Genomic DNA, 12599 nt, shown 5'->3' with positions numbered 1-12599 from the left:
CTAAAACCTCATTCTTTGATTCTTTTGCATTTATTTCAGTCTTTTATGTCCCTTATTGGTGTGAATTGGGTCTCAAATAGGTGATATGCATGTCCAGTAGGGAGTTGTATAGTTGTTTTTCTGAGTCTGGCTAGGTTAGGGTCCATAAGTCCAGGAGGCTGGGGCCCACTTTCCAGACGGGACCACTTTCCGGGCATGCTTTATATATATATATATATATATATATATATATATAAAAATAATAAATATATATGTATATATATATTCATTCATTCATTGCCAGACGCCATGTATCCCAAACAGGGTGGCCAAGGGCTTAGAGTTAATTGTTTTACAGGGAGAGGCACTAATCCTCCACCAACCCCACTTGACATGTAGGGATGCCAACAGCATCTGGTGTTCCCACGCGGTCACCCATCCAAGTACTAACCAGACCCAACGTTGCTTAACTTCGCTGATCGGATGGGAAGCGGTGTACTCAATGTGGTATGGCCATTGGCTATATATATATATATATATATATATATATATATATATATATATATATATCTTTTGGTAAGTGGGGACGTCGGTCATCCACTCATTCCTTATAGTGTTGCTTTCAGATGATTCTACATTGAGTGGCATGGAAAATGAGTTCTTTTAAACAGGAGAGTCCTTACTTTGTTGAGTGTTAAACAGTTAACCAAATGATACGCTGATAACTACGGCCCCAAGCTGTCAACACAAAGGGTCGCTTGGTATGCTTCTGCCAAGCCTCGCTCACGGACTCGCCATGCAACTTCCATGACAGGGTTCATTGTGGATTGATGTGGGACTAATTGACCCCATATGACCTTGACCTTTAACTCCTTGGCCTTGCTGACCTAATCAGTTCAGAGTCCCTTCATATTGTATCATTCACAAAAGTTTGGTCGAAATCCATTGAGAGGTTAAGGAGATATTGCACCCACACCCATATGACATTGACCTTTGACCCCTTGACCTTGCAGATCTAATCAGTTCATCATTCCTTCACACTTTATCGTTGACAAGAGTTTGGTCAGAATCCGTCAAAGGGTTCAGGAGATATTGCGCCCACACCCGTATAACCTTGACCTTTAACCTATTGACCTTGCTGGCCTAATCACTTCATCATCCCTTTATACTGTATTACCGACGAGTTTCATCGAAATCCGTCAAGGGGATCAGATGTCGGACCCACACCCGGATGACCTTGACCTTGCCGACCTAATCAGTTCATCATCTAATACTGCATCACTCGCAAAAGTTTAGTGGAAATCCGTTGTTGGGTTTAGAAGATATTGCACCTACAAGAGTGTTAAAAACTCATAGACCCAAGCACACATGCACGCACCCACCCACCCACGCATGGACGGACCAATCACTTATTCCACTATAAGTGGACGGAGGCATAATGATGCCTTGTGGGCTGTTGGGTTAACCTGCCCCATCCCGACCACTTTTCCACCACTGACTCCCCCCAATCCCGACCAGTTTAGGATTTTTTTTTTTTTTGGCTCAAACCTTCGCTTTTGGTGAGAAACATCGAAAATTCATAGAGAAATCGCTCACCTGAGGTTTAAAGTACTCAATACAGGTACGAGTACCTCCTTACCTTTCTGGGTTTTCTATCAGGCTGGCACCAAAGAAAACGAGTTCTATGGGAGGATAACTATTTCACACCACTCATAAACGGTATTTATTTATTTACTTGGTACGAATTTATATGTAGTACGAGAGTATATTGGTTTTCAAGCAGTAATATAGGCATTATAAGCATTGTTTCACTCACTAATACCTGACCTTTTTTTGCCACATTACCTGATCATCATTTCTAACTGTTTCTTCCTCTAATGCTATGTAAAGTTTGTCCTCCACATTGTCATTGATTGAGAAATCACTCTGGCCCTGAATTCGTACTGTGGCATGACATGGCTATACTGGCCAGGTCACTGATAACAGGTGAATTGCATGCAGGGGGGGGGGAGGAGGTCATGCTGGGTAAGGCATTGTCCCTGCCTGGCATCTTGTAGAGGAAGGTGTCATGTGTATACGTACCAAAAATCACTTGCGAAAACTGAAAATTTTGCAAATTAGGGACCTTGCAATTTTTTCGCGTTTATGTACGTTGACGGGATTGGGAGTGACAAAACGTGTGGACGTTAAAGAACGTCGACGGGACGACGCGGGTTAAGGCACTCCAACTGAATGGGCCTGTAAGTGTTTACACGCAAGGAAAATACTGGAGTTATTTGTTCCCTTAACGTCACTTGGGGACAGTATAGATACATATATATATATATATATATATATATATATATATATATATATGTGTGTGTGTGTGTGTTGAATGGTTATTGCATTCTGCCCGGACTGACGACGCTGGTCTAGAGTGCGAGCTGTTTGCGGAATTGTTTAATCTCACCCAGTTGGTAAAGCAACCAACCAGAATACCTGATAATCCTGACCATAATGCCCATCTCTTGGATTTATTCTTGACAAATAATCCAGATCAATACAGGATAGAGGTACTGTCACCACTTGGATCCTCTGACCACAATCTCATCAAAGCCTCATTAGTTAACCAAAGCCTCATTAGTTAACCCTCCTACACCTCCCCATTCTGAACCTGTCAGGGTGACCCGATGGCACTTTGACAGGGCAGATTGGGATGGATTTAGAAATTATCTTGCTGATGTTCCATGGCAGTCTTTCTTCTCTAGTGATCCCAATTCTACCCAGTCCCACATTTGCGACTTAATACTAGCTGGTATGGATTTATTCATACCAAGTCAACAATTCACTAAAAGATCAAATTCTCCAAAATGGTTTGATGGCAATTGTGCCAGAGCAACAGCCCAAAAGTCATTAGCATATAACTCTTACTTAAAATCAAAAACATCTGAATCACTCTCCCAATTTAAAAATGCTAGAAATCATGCAAAAGCTGTATTAAATCTATCTAAATCAAACTTTCTTCAAAAGCAAGCATCAAAACTACTTAACAACCCTAATGACAATAGAATATTCTGGACAGCTCTTAATTCTTTCAATAATAACTTTAACAAGTCATCTTCCATTTCCCCACTAAAATCTTCAGATGGCAATATTACAAATGACCCACGTGGGAAAGCAGATATCTTTGCTAGTACCTTTGCAAGAAACTCTACCATAGATGATACCAGCCAGAATGTCTCAGTAATGCAACTTGATTCTCCTGAAATTGCCCCACTTAAAATAAAGACAAGATTCGTAAAATCCATCCTAGACAATTTACCTACCAACAAAGCTCCAGGCCCAGATGGAATTCCGCCAATTGTTTTGAAAAAGTGTTCCCCTGAACTTGCCTCTGTCCTAGCTAAATTATTCAGACTATGCATACGTACTTCTTTATTCCCAAATTCATGGAAAAAAGCCAATATCCACCCAGTTCCGAAGAAAGGAAGTTCGTCTGACCCCTCCAATTACAGACCAATAGCTGTCACATCTTCTCTTGGTAAGGTATTTGAAACTTAAATTAATAAGCATATTGTTAAACATCTTGAATCCAACAACTTAATTAGTGATAGAAAATACGGTTTTCGCCACGAAAGATCCACCATTGACATACTCAATCTCTTAACTCATACCATCCATCAATCAATTGATCTTTTTGGATAAACTCATGCAGTAGCTCTTGATATCTCTAAAGCTTTCGACAGAGTATGGCACCGTTCCCTGCTGTCCAAACTCCCTTGCTATGGACTAACGTCTTTTGTTCCTTTGATTTCTTCTTATCTTAGTGACAGGAAAATAAGAGTAAAAGTAGATGATGTATATTCCAATTTCCACTCAATTAAAGCCGGCGTGCTGCAGGGATCAGTTCTGGCGCCAACCCTATTTCTGGTTCATATTAATGATCTCTTATCTGTCACTCACAATCCCATTCATTCATATACAGATGACTCAATACTACATAGTTCATTCACACTCAGACATCCATTTACAAAGTCTAAAATCTCTATCTCTCAACTCAGTACAGCCATCTCCCTAAATCAAGATCTAGCTACAATCAGTGAATGGGCACAAAACAACCTTGTCTCTTTTAATGCTAGTAAAACTAAATATATACAGTTTACTAATAGACAGATATTGCCAGATTCGTGCAATACCTTCAGTGCTACTAATATTCCCATCTCCAAAAGTATTGAAATTCTTGGTGTCTCACTTAACAGTGCCCTCAGCTGGACCTCTCATGTCAGATCACTTGCTAAAACCGCCTCAAAGAAACTTGGATTATTGTACAGAGTCAGTAACTTCTTCGCTGATGAGCAGTTAGCTATAATTTATAAGAGTCATGTGCGCTCTCAGCTTGAATATTGCTCACCCTTGTGGAATGGTTGTGGAGAGGTTGCATTAAGACAACTAGACAAAATTCAGCATAAAGCTGTTAGAATCATTAACAACCCTGCCATTACATATAAACTACCTCCCCTGCAAGTAAGAAGGAATGTTGCCTCCCTTGCATTATTTTACAGATATTTTTTTTGGCAAATGCTCGGACGAAGTTGCGTCCATGGTGCCACCTCTCCATGCCTTCCCTCGTGCTACACAGGCATCTGGTAGCGCTCATGACTGAAATCTCACTCAGGCATATTGCAGAACTTCTGCCTATCAGAATTCTTTCATTCCCCGAACTGCATCTCTCTGGAACTCACTTCTCCAGAGTTGTTTTCCTCCAAATTTCAACCCATAACTGTTCAAGTCTAACTGTTACAGATATTTTATGAATAGAGGACACCAGTAATCTGGTGTATGGATTTTTTTTTTTTCCCCCATTTGTTTTTCCTTCCTCCGTTCTGTTATATATATATATATATATATATATATATATATATATATATATATATATATATATATATTTATTTATTTATATATATATATATATTACTGTATAAAGGTATAAAGGTGATCCAAAAATTTTTTTTCCTTCAAATGTTTCTCAAGGTTGTTTTCAGGTCTTACAATTTGTTTAGCCTTTCTGCAAAATTTTGCGTGCTATTTTATGCAAAATTAGATGTCGCCCAACTTGGCACTATTCCTGTATTCAACTACTTTGGTTCAGAAAACAGTGACTGATTTTCATAACGCACATAACATATATTACAACTTTCAAAACAAAATACATATCTAAATGTGACCATGAAGTTCTTTCATCAGCTGGGATATTTTCCACCCATCAGTGTTTTCTTGGATGCTGTGGGCAACTGTTTTCGGTAGTTAGCCACGAGTTGCAGGAGATAATGTTTCTGGTCCTCATTTCGGGCAAAAGCGGTATCAGAGCGATACCACGCTCCGCTACGTCACTGACAACCTTCATCTTTTATTTACGTCTTTCAAGATCTCTGTAGTGAGCATCTCCGTGACATTCCTTTGGGTCCTTCTGATGGAACTGATGTGTCTCTTCTTGCCCACCAACCTTCAAAGCATCAAAAAAGGTGAATGTCCTCTTTGTGACACATGACGCCAGATCAGTTTGGATACCTGTAGCGGGTTTTTAGATTCTTCTCGAACATGCATCACTTTCGGGGCGCTGGAGGTTTTGAACCATCGTTTTTCAAGTAATGCAATCAACTCTGTCATCAAAAAAGGCTAACTTGATGAGGTGCTCTGATAGGTACTACAAGTGTCGGCTTGGAGCTCTCATAGCCTGCTGACCAACTTCTTGTATGGGGTGATTGTCCAGTAGGTTCAGCAACTCGATGCCGTTGACAGGAGCACGTGTACCCATTGGTGCTTCATGCCAGTACTTGATGTAAATCAAGCTTACAAACAGAGCCATGTGGATTACTTTGCATTCCTCACTTGGGGTTAGCTTGAATTGTTGCCAAAACAGGTATACTTTGAGAGAGTAAATGCCCATCTCCATTCAACTGGCATGATGCATGGGCCTCGGAGCTCGGACGGAGAGGTGATCATCAGTTGGCCCTCTCAAGAACAGCAAAGATAGTTCAAGGAACTCTTTGTAGTCATCACGATGCTGGGAGGTCTGATGCTCCTCCGGCAGATAGGCCAGCCTCTTTCTTCTGGCTTCTTGAAGTCCATAAGCTGTCAGGTGCTGAGACTGGCTCTTCATGTGACATGCATGGCCATTCCTTCTGGAATCGCTTGAAGAGGCTTGCTTCAGGACTTCCTGCTTGACCAAAAATTGCGGTGAATGCGACAGCAAAGACAACTTCAAGAATATGATGCCAACAGGTAATCCATACAAGCTCGTGACCCAGAGCCTCTTCAACCCTAATACAAGTTCCATGATGCAAGCCAGTGTTTGATACAGTCGGGTCGAAAACCAGACCTCTTACATGTGTGTCTACGTGCCATTGCTTCATAAGTCGAAGACATGCTTAAGCCTGAGCTTCACCAGTTCCTCTTTCGATCACTGGAACGCCAAGCAACTTCTCTTGGTCATTGAATGTAATCAGGACTGCAACACGCTCTACATTAATCTTATATTTCAATAGCTGGAAGAAGTTTTCCATCCCAATGAATGAGAACAGGTTCTTCTACCGAGAATGATTCCATATTTTTTTGAGCTGCTTGTTTCTGCCCACTTTCTCTGTACTGACGAATAGAGCTCCAAGAACACGCTACCCAGGACAAATCATGTCTTTTGCCTGTATTACAGCACCTGTTATGAAAGCTGCATTCCTGTCTGAAACATTTGTTCGATCCAATGCTCCAATAACTTCTGACAATTTGAAAATGTTAATGGTGTCATCCTTTTTAAAATGTTTCGTGTGAAGAGCATCAGAGAGTGAGTGCTACCAACAGGTTTAAATTCATCTTCGTCTCACGAGGAGGATTATGAGAACTCAGCAAAAATTGTTGAGGTGTTTGCACCTTCCAGATGGCAGTGTTTCAGTTGATATATGTATTTTGCCATCATGCTTGTCTCCAATCTGGATCTTCTCCATTCTTCTCTTGCAGTGGTTTTCTTATCAATGCCAGCCATGCTACAAGAATGGACATAATTTTCCCCGTTCCATGATTAAGAATTTCCTATCTTCCTCATTGGCAATGGTGCTCATGGCATCATTAGCTGCAATGTCGAATAGTTTCGCAGTGTCTGCTTTGAAGATATCTTGGTTCATTCTTTATGCGATCACTTTTCTTGGTCCTGTGCCTCTTTAATGCGAGGTAGCGATCGGAAAACGTTGAAAGTTTCCAGACACAAGTATCACTCCGCTGATTCGGGATTCGAGCCCCGTCCCAAATCTCCATATCCACCAGACAAGTCAGATTCAAACTCGTTGGTATTGTTTGTGCTTGATCTACATGGTGGTCCTGCACTAGAAAGAGTGTGTTCAACCATGTAGGTAATTTATGTCTTGGCAGGTTCCAGCTGGCTTCCCTAAAAGCCGCACACTAGGATTTGTTCTAGTTTCAGCCAAATGACCTGAAATAGAGACACTAGTTTGAGTATTGCTTCTGGTCGGAAATCGCATCAGAGTCTGCAAAATCACTAAATACGGTCAAAATTTAAGGTTTTACTTTCGATAAAAAAACTGTTTCCGGTGATGATCGCATTTGTGATGAAGTCAATAAGATAAAAACAACAGAGATTGCTACATCGCCTAAAACGTTCTACAGGGAAGTAAAATGCAAGTAACATGTATATGTAGGGCTCTGTTACCTCATGATTATCACAATATGCGTATCTGGGCGACTGCTAAATATTATTAAATCATGCTGAAATTTCGCCCGTAGCTTTGCCATTCCATGTGGACAAAAAATCATGCTTGTGGAGAATGTCCATGACCACTTCGATTTTTTGACCTACTAAGTTGGACCACCCTAGTATAGTGAGAGAGAGAGAGAGAGAGAGAGAGAGAGAGAGAGAGAGAGAGAGAGAGAGAGAGAGAGAGAGTGTATGTGTGTGTGTGTGTGTGTGTGAGTGTGTGTGAGAGAGAGAAAGAGAGAGAGAGAGAGAGAGAGAGAGAGAGAGAGAGGTCAAAAGTCAAGGTCACATGAGTAGATCAAAGTCTACCTAGCAAGGTCAACACAAACAATTATTCATGAGATTTGGACCACATTTGGTGGAAGGGTTAAGGGTAAAGCAAGAAGAAAGGAAGACAGCTTTGAGAACTATCATCCAACGGCAGGACAAGTTCAAAGTTCAATCTCTTTGTGAAGCAAATAGCTCAGTTTTCTAAATATTTTGGATGAAACTTCGTAGAAATACTGTGGATCAGCCAAGTAGTTGACCTAATGCTTTTCAGAACATAAGGTCAAACGTCAAAGATCACATGGCACGACTAACTTAAACATGTTTATTTTCTTATTTAGATAAAACTTTATGGAAAGGTTCAAGGTAACGTAAGGATAAGGAATTCCATTTTGAGAACAATCGCTCAAAAGTCCTTATCACAGAGAAGGGTCAAATATCAAGGTCACAGGACAAGATCAACTCAACGATGGCACAGTTTGAAACGAACTTGGTGTAAGGGTTAAGCGTCAGGCAAGAATGAAGTAATTTAGTTATGAGAGCAATCGGTCAAATGTCAAGCGTGAAGGGCAAAGTCGACCATTCAACCCTTAGACAATCTGGCGTGCATGAGTACCGCACTTTGCCAGTGTCCCTTCTTGTTTTCATCTGATATGCTGAAACGACATGCGTACATCTCAGTAACACTCTTCTGTGTTTCCTGGGTAAATTCCTCTTGTGCTGTGGGTAAGTAATCATTTATATAGTACAGAATGATGACGCTTTTCACTTGTCATACCTAATCGTAAAGAGTAATTGGGACTGGTGGCGAATTCATAGCCTGGAAATGATGAGAATTCTTGTGAAACTATAAAACTGAACATCTTTGCTATATATTGCGTAAGGACAACAGACATGTTAAAAAAAAAAAAAAAAGAGAGAGAGAGAGAGCTTAAAATCATTCAGTCATAAATTACACAACCTTAGTTATATCACTATATACATTATACAGTATCGGTATTAATATTCTATTAAACCGTGGGTGGAATAATGGGATGTGGGAACTCACATGTGTCAGGAATCACAAACATGGAATAACTGACAGAGCAGCGTAATGATACTTGATCATTCTCATTACTATCCAGATGAAGCACCCGTTGATCCTGGCTCTGTTCCTCCTCGTGGTATGGCTGAAGGGACTGACAGCAATGGAGAGCGAGACAACCAACGAGGAGGGAGAGGAGCAGGCCATACTGCAAATGGAGGGGTTTGTACGCACCAATGGTCAGTTTCTTATCAAGATGAACGAATACGTGAGGGAATTCAAAGAGGCAAGAGGAAGCCGTGCCTGCTGTCTTGGTTAGTTCTTGTGCTTCTGGTCCTTCTCTTCTTGGCCACGTAGATTTTTGTTATAACTTTCATAATCATTTCTTATTTGTCTCTCTAATGTACTGTTGCTGCTGCATGGTTAATCCAAAAGTTAATATTTTATGGCTGGTAATTTTACTGCATATTGTATGTTCTTTCTGAACTAGAACAACATTCGTTGTATTTGCAAGACCCTCGAAAAGGTACGAGCAAACTACAGTACATAAATTTTTTTTTTCATGTTGTATTGCATTAATTGAATGGGATTAGGGGAAGGACACAGGGGTGACAGGGAACAATTCATGTCTCCTTCAACCAGTTCTAAGACCACACTGAGAGAGAGAGAGAGAGAGAGAGAGAGGGGGGGGCGCATGACCTGTTGTGTGATGCCAGAGATCTACTAGCTGAAAATTTATTCACCGTTTTTGTGCCCATTTACTTGTCTTCTTAGCTGAATTTTTTAGTGACATGTATGCAATGTTTTTCCTTTGTACATTTCAAATGTCTCTCTGTTCTGAAAACGATTTTCACAAAAAAAGATTTATATAATCTACAGTGAAGACTGCATCGGTGTTATGGCACAGGGCTGGCTGGGATCCGATTGCAACTATTCTCTTTTTTTTTTTTTTTTTTTTTTTTAATTGAGGCGAATATGCACTTGGCAGGTTGGTGATGAATGGTTGAATGCAGCATGTCCGAACAACATCATTGTATGTCAAATCAAATATCAGGTAATGTGAAACGAAACTTATTTACTATTTCAAATTTCTCCTTCAGATACATGATGCATTCAGTCAATCATCAACAACCTGACCAGTGCATCTTTTATAGTGACACTTTTCAGGTAACAGTGAGGGTCTGAGGGACAAATTCGTTCTTGGGCGGGCCCCGGGGGGATGCTGCAGTCATCATCATCATCATCGCCATCATCATCATCATCTAATCCTGTGTTGGCCCATGAGGAGCTTAAGAGTTCGAAGCTAGGCAAGTTGATCCTGACATTTAAGATGAGTGACCAGCCTCACTCATCCCTGAGTGGCATTACTTGAGCAATAAACCCCAACCACCCCTTGGAGATAGACCTGCACAGGCTCAATACAACTGAAGCTCCTTAATTACCCACTAAACCACCAGCCACAATAATTTGGTTATATGTTTACCACCCATCATAGTAAATGGTTTCTTGGTGTACAAGAAGCAATTTGGCTTGTCACTCAGTGTAGAGTCACCCATAGGCGGGAGGAAGACGCAAGAATGAAGGAAAAAAGACAGAAGATGGAGCATAGAGTCACCTGTAGATATAAAGAGGAGGAAAGAATGAAGGAAAGAAGACAGAAGAGGACGGAAAGAAAGAAGGAAGAAAGAGAGGAAAGAGCAATCAACCTACCATTAAAAATAATAATAATAATAATAATAATAATAATAATAACAACAACAATAACATCATTAACAATAAAAAATACCGTCAAACAGTCATTCCACTCGCACTGCTTGGCCTGGCCAGTTGCAACCATGCCCGAGCTCCGTGAGACTTTCAGTGCCTCTGCTCTTGCCTGCGACCTGTTGAAGGAGGCACCTAGTACCAGATCTGACCCGCCACGAACGATTACCATCCAGGGAACCGTGAATTGGTTCAACGTGAGAGCGTGCTATGGGTTCATCAAGCACCGGGACACTGGCGCTGATGATTTCGTACACGTCTCGGGGATCGCTGTACCGTATCCACGGCATTTCCAGTGCTCACACGGCAAGGGGGAGAAGGTGGAATTTCACGTTGTTTAGGCTCCCAAGGTTCCCGAGGCTAGGGATGTTACTGGACTAGGTGGTGTTTCTGTGCAGGGCTATGCCCATGCACGGCGGTGCCCCCCGGCCCAGAGACGCCAGCCAAGGGGTCATGGGAGTTCTGCCGACACAAACACACTCGTTGCGATGTGTATCGTGACGGCTGAAGCTTTTAGTGGGGGTGACAAGGTGGTTCTGGCTGTTCTCCTCCCTCAAATCTTTGAGGAGAACGGCCTTCCACGCCTTGCCCGTGAAGCTTTGCCCACGATCCACGTCTCCCCCCTTGTCAGGAGCGTCAGGCCCGGCAGCAGCAGCCACCACCATCCCACATGAAACCACGGAAGTGGCTGCAGCTCGGTGCCCCTCTCAATAGGCCGACTGGCACCAACACTACGGACCCTACGATAACCAACCCGGAACCGTCACAGGCCATGGACATCGAGCTTGGGGAGAACGTCGTGGAAGTTCACCTCCCGTCGTCGGGAGCTGAGGAGGAGCGGGTCTCTTCTCCCGTCCCTTCTGTCCATCTGGATGAAGACTAGCCCCCCTCCTTGCCTTCTTCATCTGCTCCTGACGATGTGGAGGCACCTCGTCCATCTCCACCACTGCCTGCCGCCATCACTTACGCTTCTTCTTATCCTCCTCCTAAGGAGAAGAAGAAGAAAAATAAGAACAAGAAAGGAGGCAAGACCATGACTAACCCCTCCACCCTCGTTCGCCATATAGAGGCTCTGCCTCCACCACTTTCAAGCACTGCTGACCTCGACGCCCGCGTGGATATGGAAATTGAAGAATTTCTTTTCAACCTCACGGATCCTACTGACGATCAGGATACACTGCCTCTTGTATATCAGACACAGTACCACATGATCCGTGAGGCGTATACTTCCAACTCCCTCTCTCCATCTGAGGAAGCCACTATCCGTGATGGCGTCGAGTTTCTATCCACCTCGTGTTGCCCTCGTTAACTACATCGCCACCAGACTCCTCTCTTAAATTTGCTGAACCCTATACCATCTGTCTGCCGTTTGCCCTTCCATCTGTCTGCCATTTGCCCTTGACCTGCCTGCTGCCTTTCCCTGAGACCTGTCATGGCTGTTTTCCCTGCTTTTTCTTTTCCTCGTCTGCTTTTGTTGCTGCTTATGTCTGACGGGCTCTCTTGTTTGCCAGTGTCCCCACCACCGTTGTGAGGCAAATATATAACAACAACAACAACCGTCAGTCATGAACAACCATAATCATAATCATCGTCATCATTCATAAAAATTTTCCATCTCCTCCTCATCATCATAACAACAGTAATTACAACAACTACATGAATAACAGCAACAAAACTACAGCAATACAGTACAACAGATGCTGTCAAATTTCGAATTTGCCCTGTGATTCGGACCGTTGATCGACTATTTTAAAATGAAATTCTCTATTGTTTGTCTTACCCTCTACCGATCCCCCCAAATTGAATCAAAGCTGTTTAAGTTGA

General features: G+C 42.2%; 1 protein-coding gene and 1 non-coding gene across 2 annotated transcripts in view; one reads left to right on the top strand and one right to left on the bottom strand.

Annotated features, from left to right (window-relative positions):
* LOC145413688 (uncharacterized) overlaps nucleotides 1–12599 on the top strand; it is a 616371-nt gene that overhangs the window by 259501 nt on the left and 344271 nt on the right. The gene's annotated exons all lie outside the window — the stretch shown is intronic.
* Nucleotides 382–500, bottom strand: LOC145413898 (5S ribosomal RNA). Its single transcript, XR_013899776.1, has one exon. It is a non-coding gene; the product is annotated as a 5S ribosomal RNA (ribosomal RNA).

This window comes from Coenobita brevimanus, chromosome 97 (genome assembly GCF_032717465.1).
Source record: "Coenobita brevimanus isolate Jiangsu-jjx chromosome 97, ASM3271746v2, whole genome shotgun sequence".
NCBI lineage: Eukaryota > Metazoa > Arthropoda > Malacostraca > Decapoda > Coenobitidae > Coenobita > Coenobita brevimanus.
This window is presented reverse-complemented; position numbering and strand designations above follow the sequence as displayed.